This window comes from Manacus candei, unplaced genomic scaffold (assembly GCF_025592945.1).
Source record: "Manacus candei isolate 608988 ecotype Guabito, Panama unplaced genomic scaffold, ASM2559294v1 h1tg000057l, whole genome shotgun sequence".
NCBI lineage: Eukaryota > Metazoa > Chordata > Aves > Passeriformes > Pipridae > Manacus > Manacus candei.
The window spans coordinates 6,852,649-6,866,341 of record NW_026138105.1 but is presented as its reverse complement, the minus strand read 5'-3'; the positions used below and the strand labels follow the sequence as shown (position 1 = coordinate 6,866,341).

The following is a 13,693-nucleotide window of genomic DNA, read 5'->3' as shown; positions in this document are numbered from 1 at the left end:
TTTGGTGGAGAGCCAGGGCTGGTAACCGAGAAACCAGAGCTGTACTTGCATGGTTATAGATTATATTAATGTAAAGCTGGCATCCATTTCTGAAAAAAATAAAAAAAAGACGAAACGTGTTCAAGGTATATTTCCCTGGGAAATCTGTCTTTTAAGTAATTTAATGTTTCCTGAAATGCCCAGTGTGTGCAGCCCTGCTCTGTCTGGTCACTGCAGGAACATCCAGTGGGCCCAAGGCTGGTTCATCACCACATCTACAGAGTCCCTAAAGACATCGCAGCCATGAAAGCACCACTTCACCAGCAAAACTATGTCTTTCCTGTGTTAAAAATGTTGTAAATGCCTTTCAAGTGTCAGTACCACTGCAATAACTATTTTCAGTGTGCAAACAGTCTTTGTTTCCCAAATGCTCTTGTTAGTGTTGAGGTTTATCTGATCTCTTCAGGAATTCTCTTCTTCCCTCACCATGGCTTTCAGACAAGCAACACACTTAATATTTTAGGGGCTCAGGCGTATTTTGTAGGACAGCCTGAGGAGGTATCAGAGGGCTTAGCCTGGATTACCATTTGGGCTGCAGAAAACTCTGCCAAAGTAGAAAATTTTACACAATTGAGCAGTCTGGACCTCGCTCCACAAGACTGACGTGGCCTGATGTGCTGAGAAAAAATAAAGGCAGGATTTGAAGGGTGTTTCCCCAAAGCACAGCTTGGTTAAGAACTGCTTTGGGGCAGCTGAGAACTGCTGAGGTGGTGTTTAAGGTACTGGGGCCACGGGGAGCTGGGGACCCACTGGGAGCTCTGTGTCCTCCTGTTGAGGGGATCCCATAGGAACACATCCCTTTCCATTACTCATTTGTGATGCCAGTCACTGCTGGTCACCAGCACCAGGGGACATGGGCAGACATGCTCAGTCCTCGTGTGCATGTAGCCAAAATCTTGGATGTCTCTATGTGTCTGTTTGTCCTGCTGTGACAGACACCTGCCCTGCCCCTCCTGCTCCCCTGGGATGGGGTGGAGGAGGAGGATGAGGCCCCAGCCCCATGCCCTGGGTGGCAGTTGTGGTGTCTGTGTGTGCTGAGTCCCGGGAGGATCCCAATCATCATCATCCTCAGGACTCGGCTCCTTCCCCCGAGCAAAGATCTTCCCAGTAGTGGGCAGCAACTTGACACAGCCTGATGTTTTCTGCTGCATTTTGGATTGTTTTTCCTGTGATATTTGCTCCTGCCTTTTCCCTGCAGGCAGCCTGGAGCCCAGTTAACAGCTTGGTTTGCTCCGGAGCTGCCTCTGAGCCGCGGCTGAGGCGTCAGTGTGAGCTGGGAACAGATGCTGAGGGGATGTGGGGTTGCCTTTTGTTCCTCTAAACATTTGTCTTCCCGACCATAAATCTTCCCAATAAACTGCCCTGAGTGACACAACCCCCTGCAGCTGCTGTGCTGGGTGTGGTGCTCCAGCCGTGTCCAGCCTGGCTCAGGAGTGCGGGGCAGCAGCTCCTGGGGAAGCTCAGCCCATCCTGGCACCAGTGCCAGTCCCACCTGAAGATGTCCCTGGGCTGGGAGCCCCTGGCTGTGGAGGGATCAGGGGAGATGTGAACAGGGCTGTCTGTGCAGGGGGACCAGCCCAGGGGCACTTCTGCATTTCAAAACTTCGGAGCAAACCGTGGGTCACAGAATGTTGGGGCTGGAAGGGCCCTCTGGAGATCACCCAGTCTGACCCCCCCACCAAGGCAGGGCCACTCAGAGCAGGTGACACAGGAACATATCCTGGTGGGTTTGGAATGTCTTCAGAGAGGGAGACTCCATGCCTGCCCTGGGGAGCTGTTCCAGTGCTCTGCCACTCTCACGGAAAGAATTTCTTCCTCAGGTTGAGGTGGAACTTGTTTTAGTTTGTGGCCATTGCTCCTCATCCCATTGCTGGGCACCACTGAGGAGGGTCTGGCACCATCCTCTGACACCCCTTGGAGATATTTGTATGGATTGATGGGATCCCCTCTCAGTGTTCTCTTCTCCTCCTGTTCTATGGTGCCTCATATGGGTCACATAATCCTCCTTCTGGTGGCAAACCCAGCCCCTGGTCCCAGGCTCTCCTCTCCTGCCTCCCACAGACCTGGACAGGTCCCACTTTACCCTTTGTACCACAACTTTGGTGCCCTCCTGGAGTGCCTGGACCCCTCTGTCAGACCAGCTATTTAAATTGTAAAACACTCAGCAAAGGTAGACAGAATTAAATTTATTCCTGAATTGCTGAATAATGTAATATTCGTGTTGTACATAAAAGAATCACAAACCACCCAGCCTGATTTTCCTATGAAAACATTTAACTTTTATTAAATCAAGACAGTTTTAAGGAGCAGCAAAAAAAATGAAAGCAAAAACAACAACTGAACCAGCTTTCAAAGTTGCCCTGTAGCCAAAACATCCATCTGAGAAGCTGAAGGGTTGATTTTATTTGTTTGTTTGTTTGTTCTTCTGTTGGAGTGTATCACCAATAATTAAAAACAAAACAAAAAAAAAAAAAAGAGAGAGATGCAAGTTCAAACCCTTGGAATAAATTAGAACAGGCTCTTCAGCCTGCTGGGAGCTGCCTACAGCTGGTCTGGCATCTCCATCCGTTCGGGAATGCTGTGGTGGTGGGTGAGTGGCCCCACTGGCTCACCCAGGGCTCCAGCACAGAGAGGACGTGGATCCTTGTGGACCACAATCCCAGCCCCACAGCCAGTGGGGTGCTGTGGGCAGGGGCATGGGGTGAAAACCCCCTCCCATGGCACATTTATTGCTGCTTTGTGGGGCACTAAAATGCGTGGGGTCAGCCCCTGAGCACCTTGCAGGTGAGACTCCCCTCAGGCCAGGATTTGGCCCTGCACCTATAAAACATTCCTGACCCATTAATGATCCTTCCCAGGGAAGTGGCAGAGGACCCTGTGTGCTGGAGTTAAGTCAGAGAGGCGAGACAAAGCCCAGGGGAGGGTCTGCGGGGAGCAAACCTGTATTGGCAGACAGTAAGATAAATTGGATGATCTAATAGTCCTTTTCCATCTCTAAGTTTTATGATTCATTTGTTATTTTAGCCATCTATATATATTTTTTATTTTACCCTAGAGGGGTTTCTTGAAATGTGTGCAATATATTCCTTAAAAAAAAAAAAAAAAAAAAGAAATCACTTAAAAAAAAAAAAAGAGGTCGGTGTTGCAGGATCGGAGGCACCGCCTGGGAGGGGGTTTGGTAATGAGTGTGGGAGGGATGGGTGGCCCTGGGGGTCACCCGTGGGTGTGGGATGGTCACAGCAAGGGGTGAGGAGTGGGCAGAGCCTGTCACTGGATTTGGCTCTGCAGGAGATGGGCAGCTGGAAAAGGGATGGGTGATGTGCTCTGGAAAAACCCTGGGGTGGCTTGGGAAAGGAGATTTGAAGGAAGTCAAAGGGGGACACATCCAGCTCTTCCCTCCCCTCTGCTGTCCCTTCCACAGGTGTGGGGACACCTGCCCTGTCCTTCTGTGACCTTCAGGGACAGACAGGATGCCGGGAGGACGCGCTGCGCTCGGGATGGGCTGGCACGGGATGGGCTCCGCCGCTCCTGGAGTGCTGTGTCACAGCAAGGAGGAGCAGCAGAGTTAAACCCGGCTCGGGCGATCCTGTGCCCACCAACATTCAAAGAGGACGAACCTCAGGAATCTCTGCCCCGGAGAGAGCTCCGACTCGTGGGCAGTAAATCAGCCACGGGGTGGGCGGTGGGGACACAACTCCCGGCGCAGGGGGACAGGGAATGCCCGGGGACAGGGAATATTAACCGGGGGACCAAGGAGTGCCCGGGGACAGGGAGTGCGAACCCGGGACAGGGAATGTCAGCCCGGGCGATCCGTCGGGGTGGAACCCCCGGAGGGGGTTTTGGTGTCTCAATCTCTCCTGGTTTGTGGCCGGCGAGCCCCGAATTTGCGCGGAGCCTCCTGCAGATCCCTCCATAAATAACCTGGAGTGGCCAGAGCAGCCCCGGGAGGGAAGGCAAAGCTCTGCACCACCAATGCAGGGCGGGGTCGTTGGGGATTCTTCCCCCTTTTGCTCACTTTAAGTGATTATTATTTAAGGGAAAGGAGACTGCTAGAATTTGTTCGTGAGTTTTACTGAAACAGGCACATTCCTGTGGGTTTTTTTCACTCCCACAGCCCCTCCAGGTCAGTCCTTTTCTTTCTCTGCAGAGAAAGAAAGGCAAAAAAAAAAGGAAAAAAAAAGAAAGAAAAGAAAAACCCACACAAAAATCAATCCATCAAATGTCATTACAGATTTATTAAGCCTGATGTAGAAAGACTTTTAACAGTAACATCTTCAGAAAGCATAAAAAGAGCACTTCTGTTCAGTCTTGTGCTTTGAAAATCTAAATATATTTTTATCATATAAATAATTCTTTTCATGTTTTAAGTGCATCTGTTTTTTTTTCTTTTTTTTTCTTTTTTTTTTTTCCCTTTCCCTTTTCAAATTTCCATTTTACAATTGGCCAAAACTGAAGCCTGCATTGACTGAAATGAAGCCATTTGCAAAGCTAATGATGTTGTGAAGCATGTCTATGGTGAGCCATATCAGCTAGATTTCAGAAAGGTAGTTCAATGAGTGCAGCATTAAAATGAGGGACAGCCTCCAGCAAAATCATAATTGAACACACCCAAGTCCTTAATGTCTGCAGTTGGGTTTCCTGATGCAAATTACGATAACATTTCAGATGTGAGCAGTCGCTTTCCAGTAGCTGCAGTGGAAAAGAGACATTTTATGCCACAAAGGAAAGAATTACCATGTTTAAAAATGTAAATAATATATGTATAGAAACCTTTTTTATGGAAATGAGGCATTCAGGATTATGTGAACAGTTTGGGCTATTTTTTTTTTTTCCTTTTAAACACAACAGATAAAGATGTGTGATCTATTATTCAGGGCTTTAATTACAGTTCTAAAACTGCAGTGATTTTATTAAAAAAAAAAATCCCTGGGCATAAAAAGTAATGTTTTCTGTGGGAAAGTTGAGGGATTTTTTTTTTTTTTTTAACAACGTATTTACCGTGGTGAAAATACAGAACAAAAAAAAAAATCACCATTAATAGATTTCAGTGCTGCAAAATCATACACAGAAATACATCTTAAATGCTCTGGAATACAGTCATCTTCCTGTAAATCAGAAAAGGCCTTAGATAAGTAGGTTTGACCTGATTTAAATTTAATGAGATACATAGTCCTGATTGTTAATAATTGGTTTGGGGGAACCCAAAACAATAAAAGCAATAATCTCCTCTAGTATAAATTATACGAATTTATTTAGCAATCAACCATGGGGGGGGGGGAGGGGAGGAAAAGCCATTAACATTATCAATTTGTTTAGTTTAAGTTAGTTATAATAAGCAAATAATTGGAAGCAAAATTGCCAGCCAGGCTTTTGGAAAGACAGTAAATATGGGGAAGATGTGTGTCTGTGATGAAGCTCCAGGGCCACTAGATGGTATGGTCCTCCCAGCAGAAAGGGCTTTTTCCTTGAGAAGGACCATTCATAATCACCCAAACCAAGTGAAACATGGTTTTGATTAAAACAGCCTGTTGGCTCAATAATCTTAGTAATTTTAAAAACATCCTTAATGTGGAAGAAGAACATTGCAATGTCAGAAATGGCCTTGGGGCCCATTATAAACAGCAACAAAATAAATAAGGAGAAGAAATGAGGGGTCATGAAAACAAAATTAAGCTAATGTTTCAAATTTTGACAATTATGAATTGTTCCTCCAAGAAGACATTAAAAAAAATAATTCAGGCGCTATTAGATAAAATACAAAGAGAATAATTGTACATGTATGAGTTTCCCATGGGACTAAGCATGCTTTAAAAGCAAAACTTGACTTAGATTTCCCCTCTTCCCCCCGCCCCCCTTTCTAGCCAGCAACTGGGCAGGTCTCATGCAAACACAGACTTGCTTCTCAGAGTTCCTCCAAAAACTCGTCTCTAATTCCTTTATGAGTCATTAAAAGATGATGACCAAGAAAACAAACAAACAAAAATTACAAGCATATTTTCTATTGGGAAAAAAAAAAAAAAATAATATCCCCCGTTATGGACCCATTTTTTTTCCCTTTTTTTTTGTTAGGAAATCGAAACAAGCAAATATAACAAAATCTGTGTTCATAACATGGCAATATAGTTAATATATACAAATATGTACAGTATAAAAATGCATCAAAGGCGCAACTTTTCATCCCAACAAGCTGCAGTGCCCAAGGAAGAGCAGCTTGGCCCCCCCTCCACTCTAAGTTACAGGCAATATGTTCTATACAGCATGCACTGGTTACAAAATCAGTGCAGAGCACTGAGACATTCTACAGAGAAAGTCACTGCGAGTCCTCTCCAAGGGAGTCCCGTTGGTTTGTTCGTATAAAAAATGCGGTTCATCTTTCCTTTTTGCCATTTGGAGTATATACATTTATTTATTTATTTATTTATTTTTGAAAAGAGAAATGAGCTTTTGATTCTTTATTTTTATGACCATTTTTGAAACGAAATTCCAGCCCTAACACCACGGGTCACAGATGGGACCTGAAGATGCTGCCAATAACAAACGTGGGCAGGGGCAGAGCAAAACCATCCAATTTACTGTTATGGCCAACTGTGCTCCTTTAAGTGGGGGTGGATCTCTCGTGATTCCTGCTGACAGGTTCCAGATAATAAAACCCAAAATAAACATGCAGAATAAAACAAAAACAAAAACAAAAACAAAACAACAGAGGATTAAGAAGTGGTGCCTGAGCACGAGACAGGAGGGGTTATTGTACCAGAGACAGGACAGAGAAGTACCCTGAGCCAGATAAGAACTGTTGAGCTTGTCAGCTTTTGCAACCTGTATTGCACATCCCAGCGTTTGCTGCCTTATAAAGCCAAAATCCTGCCCTGCTCATCCTGCAGGCCCTGCTGCCAGCAGTGCCCAGCTGGTCCCTCAGCCAGGGGTGGGTGCCTGGGCAGGAAGAGGTGCACAAACACACCCGGGTGTGCCCGTGTCTGCACACACATGGTGAGTGGAGGGGGGGATATCTGTAGCTACCTGCACATCTACACACAGGTATGCATTTATTTAATGCTCCATGGACCAGTTCCTAAGTGAAAACCTTGCCCACATAAATCCTCCACACTGGAGACAGCTGTGTGGACGTTTCCACACCGTGAATCCCTGGGGATGGGGACAGCATTCCCTGCCTTTAACGTAGCTGCGTTTTTCCAAGGTGTTATTTTCATTTTCTTCTTGAAATACTGAACCTTTTTTTTTTCCCCTGCTATCTCATCTAAGAAGCATAATGAGAGAATTTGTTGCCTTTACTTAGATCAAAAAGGGGAAAAAAAAAGAAGTTTGCTCAGCGAGATGGTGTGAACTGAAGTGGGGATGTACGATCCGCCAGGATTAGTATTTAATCTGTTGTCTCAAACAGGGCTTTTTACAAAGGCCTGGAGACATTTCATGAGCTGAGAGGGATGATGAACTGGAAGTTTATTACTCTGCAGTTAAGTCCAGTGGTACAGCAAGTTCGCTTTTAAAAATACTCCCCAAGAAATTATTGAGCAGACACTTTGGTATGAGAAACAACAGTGTCATCCTAAACTTCATCTGCTCTTCACTTTTTTGCCAGCACAGTGAAAACAAAAAACCACCACTAGCATAGACTGGAGAATACTGGGATAAAAGTGCTTGCACTGGGATAAAAGTGGTCCAGCAAAACGAAGGGAGCTGTACCAGTATAAAGTGCTTTATAGTGATACAACTGGTTTTACATCAGGACTTTTACCAGCATAGTCAGAGCAATACCAAAGTATTGCAGTCTCCTCCCTGACATAACTCTGAACCTTCTGAAGTGCAGAAGGTTTAATTTGTCTGGAGATAGAGGCTGTTTGCTGAAGTTGTTTTCAAAACTGCCTAAACACGTTGGGAATGCGAGGTTAGGACCGTGAGGACAGTGTTTGGGGCTGGGCAGACAGAGGGTAAATCTACTGAATTTGAAGGAGTGGCTCTGGATTTACACTGGAATAATTCCATCCAGAATCTGGCTTCTGTTTTTTAGGCATTGGACTGAAACCAAATCAGAGGGAGGCGGTTGCAGGGAGGATCAGGGAGGTGCTGGCAGGACATGGCACAGCACGTGTGGGATGCAAAGGTAAGTCAGCTTCTGTTAACAGTGCAAATCCATTATTTTATTCTTTCATTTTCCCTCAGAAGGAAATTGAAGAATAAAAGTTCTAAATTCTCTGTGTTTGTGTGAAGCCAACCACTGCAGGAAACAATTAAGAAAAGAAGAAAATCCAGGACAGCATTTCTTTCTGGAATAACAACCCAGTGGCTCACCCAGGGCCATCAACAGATAGATCTTGACTTCAGGTGCAGACAAATTAGGACCTCAGTTTGATGAAATGTGAATTGAAGTCTGCCTTTAGATGCATGTCATTTATTCACTTATTACAAGTCTAAAAATATTACACTTGCTGTGGTGCAATCTGTCACATAACACAGTGGTCAGAGGTTGGGCTCCACAACTGTGGGGGTCTTTTCAAACCTAAATGATTCGGTGGTATAAAAAAAGGCTCAGTTTGCACCCACCAATGTCCAACTACAACACTTCAGCACCGTTATGGAAAAGCTCTTAGTTTTAGTGAAATTCAAGACCCTCTTGCTGACCATTCCCAACTGAGGACAGAGCTTTGGCAACAAGGAAAGTTGGGATAAATTGTGAGGGGGAGCAGGAAACCCAGGGGGAGCAAAACCACAGTGTCACTGACCTGCTGTGAAACCCAGCGAGAAGCTGGTCTGAGGGCCCCTCTTGGGAGGTCAGTACCCAGGAATTACAGCTCTATAGCTCCTCACACAACTTCCTAGGAACACAAATAATATGTCAGGCTGTGAGAAGATGGGCACAAACCAGTAGCACTTGTTCCCAATCCATCGAGGTGGCTGGATCGGTGCTCTTGCTTGGGGACAGATGGCCTTTAAAGCCTGCTGTAATTGCAACATATTGATCTGGAATCTGTGATCAATACTGTCTTTATAGAGAGAATTTTAAATATAAATTGCATCGTATATCTGTTGGCGAAGACAAAAGGCCTGTGTGATGGAGATCCACCTCTGCTCCAGCCTGGGAGTTACGATGGCACAGGGAGAGGGGACGTGGCCTCAGCACAGCCCGGCCTCGGGGGCTGAGCAGAGTCAGTTCTTCCATCTCTGCCAAAAATCAGGCTGCCATCTTCATTCCCTTGTTTTTTTAACAGGTTTGAGCCCCAAATAATATCCACAGCACAGCCAAAGCATGGGCTGCCCTGAGCTGCTGTGCTGGCCCGTGGCTGGATCAGGCTCTCAGGAACCAGCACAGAGCCAATGTCCCCTCAGAACTCCCACCAGAGCTGCCCCAGGACAAAACTCCCTCACTTCTGTATTTCCTGCTCACTCAGGGTAGCTTGTTTTCCATGGATGTTCCCAGTGGGAACATACCTTTCTGTTTAAGGAACTGAACCGTGGGTATAAATTAATCAATAAATATGGCACTTTATCAAAACATGATTAAGGAAAGAAAAAAAAAGGCCAAAAATTAGGGAAACAATCCTTGCCATGGTAATGAGTAAGAGTTGACTTGATAGCCTGTAAAACTGGCTTGGAAGGCTTCAACCCCTATCCTGCTAATATATAATTATTGATTTTTAAAATGACTTTTTGTATCCTCCCTGATCTCTAAAAAAAAAGCTGGGAAGGTCAGTCTTGTAAATACTTTTACAACTAGGTAATAAACCCCCTGATAACTTGCATTGACAAGTAATTACTGGGCAGGTTTTTTAGCAGATTCTCAAAGATTTTTTTTTTAACCCAACAATTATTATTGTACTAATGACAGCTATTTTTAAAGTTAAGTGTCCTTCTCCCTCTCAGCTTAAATAATAAGAGCCTGGAAAAAACACCTGAGACTGATCCACTGAAATTCTTATATATTAGGCTCCAAAGGGATGCTAATTGCATCTCCTTCTTTTCAAATAGAACAATTTTTTAAAGGTGATATGGCTTATTTTGACATGGGTGGTGGTGGGAAGGGAGCTGTGGTTTCTGAATAAATCTTTCAAAGCAGGGTAACAATTCTCACTGCTTTATTGCAGTGCAGGAGCACAAACAGCTTGGATATGTGGTGTATCAATATGCCACTTGTTAATAAGCAAGGACGTGAATCATAAATATTCGGCTGTTTGATCACCAGGCTTTTAATTAATGTTTTGATGATCTCCAATAAGAATAAAAGTCAGAACGATAGATATTGAGTAGCTGCGACAGAGAAAAGATGCAATGATTTTCTGTGTTACCTGATTTATATGACAGATAAACTATCAACCCATCCAGTTCCGCACAGAGAAAGAGAGAGGAGAGATGTACATTTTCTTTTTTTATATCATATTGTAAAAAAAAAAATAAAACCCAGTTAATTCAAATGTGTACCTAAAACGTTCCCAGAGGACAGCGGTGCCGGCAGAACGAGCGAGGCTTAGCTATGTGTAATAAAGGTTTGTGGCCACGTTTCTAAAGGAAGTAGCTGTTCCCACATTTGCCTGTGCCAGAGCCAAGCCTCCTGACCAGAACTTGCTGCTGAGATGGCCAGACCTCCCTCAGGGGGACTAGCCCTCCCAAAATCTCCCTGGAGGTTTGCACCTCTGGGGTCCCAGGTGCTGACGAGACAGGGCTGTGGGTTTTTGCTGCTCACTGGCTATGGGACACCAGCAAAGCCTCTGTTCTGCCAAAATTGAGCAGCTGGTGACCCAAGAGCCCCAGCCCTGCTTGCTGTGGGCACTCAGGGCCTCCCTTTTGCAGGAAGAGGCTCCTGGCAGCTTCTCTGGCCACGGCCACAGAGGACAAACCCAACTGCGTGGAGGATTCTACCAGAGCAGACAGCAAAACACCAGCAACAGGGAACAGCATCAAGAGCTTCACATTTGGCTGCTGCAACAAGCCAAATATTTTTTCTGTGCACCCAAAAGCTCAGGGAAAGGAGCAGGCCTGGAGACACACACGTGGTTTCTCCCAGGTGGTGATTTACCGTGGCGCTCGTGGCCTTTGGGTCTGTGCCACAGGCCCCACCTTGGGCAACTTCACCAAATAACTCTGATCTGGGCTGTGCAATTTAACAGCTTCTGAGGAGCTCGATGCTAATGCATTGATTTTGCTTTAATAGAATTTTGTTGTCAATGGCCGGTGCTCAGCACGGCACAGGCTTCAATCTTAACCCATCTGAAGGCTCTGCTCGTTTCCAGTTGAGCTCCGTTCATTTCCAGTTGAATAGGTTAAGCAAAGACAGACCTCACTGTTCTCAATTCACTTTATGATCCTCCCATCATAAAAAATAATATCAGCACCTTGCTTTTCATGTCAGAACTACATTTGAGCTGCTATTCCCTATGCCCATGAGTAAATCCCATAAAAGCCGCCCCGTTGTACTGTCGCTATTTTTCCTTGTGGATGATTGATTGATGGATGAGTGCTGACACTTCAATGAAGCTATTTCGACTGCCATCTCAATCCGATGATGTGAGGGGTATATTTTCTGTCCATGCCTCATTACTTCAGAATGACATTCCTGGAACTTCATTTACTTTTTCCCTCCTTCCCTCAAGCGCCATATTTTTTCCCATCTAGGTTATGCATGCCATAAAAAAAGCAATTTGCTATTATATGTGGCATAAGGGCAACACTTTCCCTAGGAGGTAAATAAGAAGGGCCTTTTTTTCTCCTCCATGTTGAGTTTAGGGATCATGTCAAAATTTCCCAAGCAGTGCCAAAACAGGCCCTTCTGCACAAGCCGGGGGGAATGCAGTGAACATGTTCAGCCTGATTTTGTGAATGCTGCACTTCAATTAAATCCTTGAACATCGAAAACAAAACAACAGTAAAAAACACCCCAAAGCCCCCCCTTATTTGAGAAAGAGCCTCTTCTCCACTTGTGCCTCGCATACTTTGAATATTTCATTTGCCACGGAATAACGATTTACAACTTGATCCAGACTTATTTTTCCTTGGAGAATAGGGGAAGTTCATCGTTAAATGCAGAGATGGATTTGTCTGCTGGAGGCTGCTTTTGCTGAGCGAGAGTAAACAGGGTTGTGCCTGGTTTTCCAGGCAGTGCACTAGGAAACAGGAGACTCATGACATTGGCATACCCTGGAAGAGTCTGGGAGTTGACTCTGGACCCAATTTTAATCTGTGTAATACAGTATTCCTGTTAATAATAATGTATAATTAAGACATCCGTTAAAAATCCATAACGTTAATTTAATGGAGAAAATCTAATACAGTTCTATTGGAATTTTTACGTTAAATTAACTTTAACGGGCTTTTAATGGATGTCTTAATTAGATCTCATTATTAACGTGAATATTCCACAAATTAAAATTGGGATCTCGAAGTTTTAATGAAAAAAGTTCCAAGCACAAATTCAGAATTGCCATCTCTGTAGCCCCCTTCTCCCCAGGTCTTGGCGGACTTGAAGGCACAGCACAGAACACGGACACCAGATTCTGATCCCATTTGTGGTGGCATAAACCCAAAATAACTCCATTGACTACAACAGAGAGTTCCAGATTTACACTCACCTAACTAAGAAAGGAATTCTACTTTTCTTCTTTTATATCTATATATAGATATTTATATAGTGATATTTATATATAGATATAGCTATATTTATATAATGTTCAATAATCTAACAATAGTACTTTTGTTTAAAAATCCCTCCATCCCATATGTCTCGTCATAAACCGTAATGGAGATTTAAATATATATATATATCTGAGGAATAAAACAAACTGAAAATAATCCATTTCAAACAAATCTTTGGCAGCAACATGGTTAAGCATAACTATTTGAACAACTTGCACAGAAGATTAACATTGTTCAGAGGTTTTTTGGCTCAGAATCTGTTTTAACTTAATAATTCTTGTACTTACTGTGATGTATTGATCCCTAGTGCAATGACTGGATTGGGCAACCCAGGTGCAACAGTAATAGCTGCACAGAATAGAAACATTTCCTTTAGACAAACTATCCCAAAGGGGTTATAAATAGGAAATGGACATTACCATGAAAAGTAAAGCTTCCAAAGTGACTGCATCTTGTGTAGCACACTTGGACATTAAACTATGAAGAATTTTTTTTTCCTGTCAAGTGTTACAAATTGACGAAATAAGTACATCAATGTTCTCAGTCATTATCTTACTTCAGTGGCACTTTGTTTCAGTGACAGCAAAAAGGGACAGTGGAGACCAGACAGCCCCAGTGCAGTTTATCAATGAAAATCTAATATTGTCCATAAGCAGGGGAGTGGAAATCAATACTTCATTACCAAATTGTTAGTGAGGATGAAGAAGAATAGCAGGAGTTTTTTTGGCAGTCTTCTGGGTCCGGGTTGCTGTGAGTTCAGTGTCAGGGCCGGAGTGACGTGCAGGGCTGGGCGGGAGGCTGGGCTGGAGAGCTGGGACTAAGGCATTCGTCCTGCAAGCACAACAACAACAGCCACTGTCACCAGGTTGTACCAACTGTGTACCTGCAGCCACAGAAATTCCTGGAAATGAGGCAGCTTTGCTTTACTTTGTCCACCCACAGGCTCACAGAAGGCAAGGACACACAGGTGGGAACAAAATCCCAGCTCCTCGTGTCTGTAACTGGGCAGGGATTA

The 13,693-nt window shown here is 44.3% G+C and overlaps 1 protein-coding gene across 3 annotated transcripts in view; it reads right to left on the bottom strand.

Moving 5' to 3' along the window:
- Nucleotides 1-4,254: 4,254 nt before the first annotated feature.
- Nucleotides 4,255-13,693, bottom strand: part of TSHZ2 (teashirt zinc finger homeobox 2) — a 221,516-nt gene continuing 212,077 nt past the window's right edge. For 2 of the 3 annotated variants that reach the window (XM_051803329.1, XM_051803328.1), the window contains exon 3: nt 4,255-13,509. The gene's annotated coding sequence lies outside the window, so the exon portion shown is untranslated. The remainder of the gene's footprint in view (nt 13,510-13,693) is intronic. The other variant, XR_007907123.1, reaches the window with a different exon arrangement.